Source organism: Triticum dicoccoides, chromosome 1A (assembly GCF_002162155.2).
Source record: "Triticum dicoccoides isolate Atlit2015 ecotype Zavitan chromosome 1A, WEW_v2.0, whole genome shotgun sequence".
NCBI lineage: Eukaryota > Viridiplantae > Streptophyta > Magnoliopsida > Poales > Poaceae > Triticum > Triticum dicoccoides.
Genome location: NC_041380.1, coordinates 537,838,077 through 537,841,540, shown reverse-complemented (window position 1 = coordinate 537,841,540; position 3,464 = coordinate 537,838,077). Strand labels below are relative to the sequence as shown.

The following is a 3,464-nucleotide window of genomic DNA, read 5'->3' as shown; positions in this document are numbered from 1 at the left end:
AACATTATGGGGAGTATTGAATTAGCCGAAAACGCAGAGTTCGTAATTTAGTTTTTAGATTGGAATGTGCTATGCATTACTAAAAGAGTTTTTTTTTCTGGAGATGAATCTAAATGGTCTGATGGTCTGAGTACTCGTCGGCATGACGAGGTGACTACAGATCCACCATAACATGCGAGTGGCAATGCTCCAGGACAAGCAGGTCAAACTATTGTCCAAATAATTTTTTGTACGATTGGAAGTGCAAGCATTTCTCCAAGATGGTTTGGTCCTGGTGTTCATGCAGCCGGCGATGGCATACCTTCACAGAATGGAGTACGGCGTAGGTGTTCAAGGGTTGTATCAGGCCACATGGGAAGAACCTGAAGTTGCAAGTGGATACGGTCAAGAACATAGTTAAAGGTGATATGGGAGATAAGTTCCATAGGCAAGCTGGATTGAGGCTTGATGAGCCGAACCCAAGGGACGTGCTTAGTTTCTACCACAAAATTCTATCATTCACATCAACGGATGTTGCAAAGTAAGTAAAAAATGTACTAGAGTCAGATATTTGTTGGCAACGGCTCATTGGGTTTGTTCAAATCAATGTTACTTACACTAGCAGGAAGTGGTTCAAGCATACTTATCCAAATCTTATAATCCTGAGGGAGAAGACTTTGTGAAGGAGTTCAGGCTGAATGGCCAGTTAACAAGAATCGGGTGGATCTGCGTGTGGTGGATGATCGTTTACAAGGAATGTTGAATGTATGGTTCCTGCAGATGTTCAGGTGGCACCACGTATTCGACCTGCGATTTGTGGTAAGTTCCGAAATGTACAGTGAAAATCGGTCTTTGAGATACAGATAAATTGGTTTTGCACATAAAAAATATGCACAGTGAAACAAAAGCAGCAGACATATGCAATCTATTTGCTGAGCTGCATCACTAGCTCAAACAGATGCATACAATATTATGTGCTGATCTTCTTAGATGGTTGATATATCAATTTTTAAACAAGAAATGGTCATAATGAAGTCATTTTAGGCCACCGTAGTATTTAATCTCGCAATGGAGTAGTATTTAAGATTGCGAGATTAAATTTCTAACATGCATGGGCAGGGTGGGGTGGGGCAACGCGTGTGGCGGTGCGCGGGGTGGAGGATAGGTTGGCGTTGGAGGGGGTCACAAGAGTCGGAGGAGGGGACAAAGTGGGGAGCACAATATGGTGCATGTAATATTCAGCCGGTGCAAACACGCGTCAAAACGACTGATGTTTGGTCGCTGCCATATCATTATTATTATTTTTATAAAGTGGGTATATATTCGAAGGATTTTAGACATATTGTTTAATGTGTACGGCGTTTTGGATCTCGGCAAACAAATTTATAAAGTGCTAGCTCACATTGCGGCATTTACATTGGTAAGTCAAAGGTTTGCTTTTCCATAGTTTTATAAACGATGAATATTTATGCAGACACGTAGCAACTTAATTAGACAAAGGGTGGCCTTGAATTAAAGGGTGATAATGCTCTCATGTCTGCCCTCTATCTTCCTATATTCGCAGTGCAATATCATGTAGGGCATGTTCATTTGAATACATTTTTTAGAGGTGCATGAATTGCCGATGGTAGAACTCTTTTATTTGCCCTTCGGATTTACACCCCTACTACCTGGTTTGAAGGATCATCTTAAATATATATTTTCAGTGTATGCCTTTGATTTTCGAAATGATCTTTACATTGTTTTCTTGCATAAGCTTTGATTTCAAAAACTTTCAATGTTATAGGAGAGACAAAGAGCAACAAGTCACATTAGATATTGTGTAGTAGAAACATTTGTTATCTGCTGATGTGTGCATATGTGCTTACTACCACTGCTGTGTCTGGAAGAGAAAAGGAAACCAGAAGGGACATCACTATAGATACATGTGCGTATTTGCTGCCGCTGTTGGTGTATGTGTATGTGCTTGCCAGTTGCCACCGCTACTGTGTCTGGAAGAGAAAAAGAAGCATGTATGGTGGGAGGTGAATTTGCACTGACCCATCTAATGTGTATGTCGTGTACTGTTTGACTTCAGTTCAGTAATGCCACCGCACCTCTTCTAATTTGTTGGTGGTGCTGCTGCTACTGCAGCGACAACCAATGCGTAAAATAGAGGCTGCAACTTTGGTACTTCAAAGAGGAAAGGAAAACATGACTGTTTCATGGTGAGTTAAGTAGTGGCTTAACCGAACCTGCAGTCTTACAAGAGCATTGATTGTCTAATTAATGACCAAGCTGTTGTTTGTTAATTTTGATTTTGATTGTACTTCTGAAAAACATAGATGTAGTAATATCATTATAGCAAATATTGTGGTACATTTCTTACAAAGGTCGAGCAGAGCTCCTAAATGTCTTGAAATTTAGTTGCTCATGAAACAGAGTTATTATTGTCTTAGAAACAGTGAAGTCACTGCCATCGCCATGAGAGTGGAGCAGCATCACTATAAGATGTGGCGGATTGGTGGGTCCCGGGTCAAAAAGTGCCCAAGACTCGCGCAACCAAGTTTTCTGGAGGCCGAGCAACATGACATAGCCACGGACAAAATGGAGGAAGGGAAGGGTGTGGAGGAGAGGGGAATTTACCACTTCGCGCAACGGCAACGTTGCGTGAGGGACATTCATCTTCCACCTGAGCCGCATATGCAACTAATTGTTCAATAAACATTCTTGCAAGAGCAAGAGGCTCGCCACTGTTGGTCGTTAGTACTCTTGCTTATAATTTCTTCACTTCAACTTATAGGGAAACATAGTAATGCTTGATGCACGACTTGATACCTTCAAGGATAAGCTGTCTGGAAAGCTTCTACCTGATCAGCGAGGTAGTTGCCATAATACTACCTGATCATTAGACTCACTTTTACTTCTATTCTCTTTCCTTTTTACATGATTATTTAACATTGACACAGGGATTCCATAGTGTATTCTCTCCAATGGAGTCGATATAGCCATATACCATTCTTCAGAGAATGGAATAGGTGAGTAGAACAAAACTATAGGTGCAAAGAACAAGCATGATATATGCCGAGGTACCGAATACATTTCATGCAGTGAAGTAAAAGAAAAAATGTATCAGAGATGTTCTTTACTAAGTATCTTGCATGTACAGAACGATTATTGTTATTCCTCGCAGATCAATGATAAAAGATATTGAACATTGCAATATGGTATTTTCATCCTCCCTTTTATTAGGTTATAATATGTTCAACATAATTTTGAAGATTACAAGATGGTAATTTTTTTGTTAAGCCCGTAGCAACGCACGGGCACTCTACTAGTATAAATAAAGAATGAGTTCATTACAGTACCTTGAAGTGGTGTTTTGTTTTCTTTCGCTAACAGAGATCACGAGATTTTCTACTTTAAGTTTTGTGTTGTGAAGTTTTTAAGTTTTGGGTAAAGATTCGATGGATTATGGAACAAGGAGTGGCAAGAGCCTAAGCTTG

At 40.2% G+C, this 3,464-nt stretch overlaps 1 long non-coding RNA gene across 1 annotated transcript in view; it reads left to right on the top strand.

Annotated features, from left to right (window-relative positions):
* The window catches only part of LOC119286957, a 4,317-nt gene extending 1,276 nt beyond the window's left edge, over positions 1-3,041 (top strand). The window contains exons 3-6 of the long non-coding RNA XR_005140714.1: positions 104-202; positions 287-520; positions 602-798; positions 2,418-3,041. This is a non-coding gene — a long non-coding RNA (uncharacterized LOC119286957). The remainder of the gene's footprint in view (positions 1-103; positions 203-286; positions 521-601; positions 799-2,417) is intronic.
* Positions 3,042-3,464: the final 423 nt, after the last annotated feature.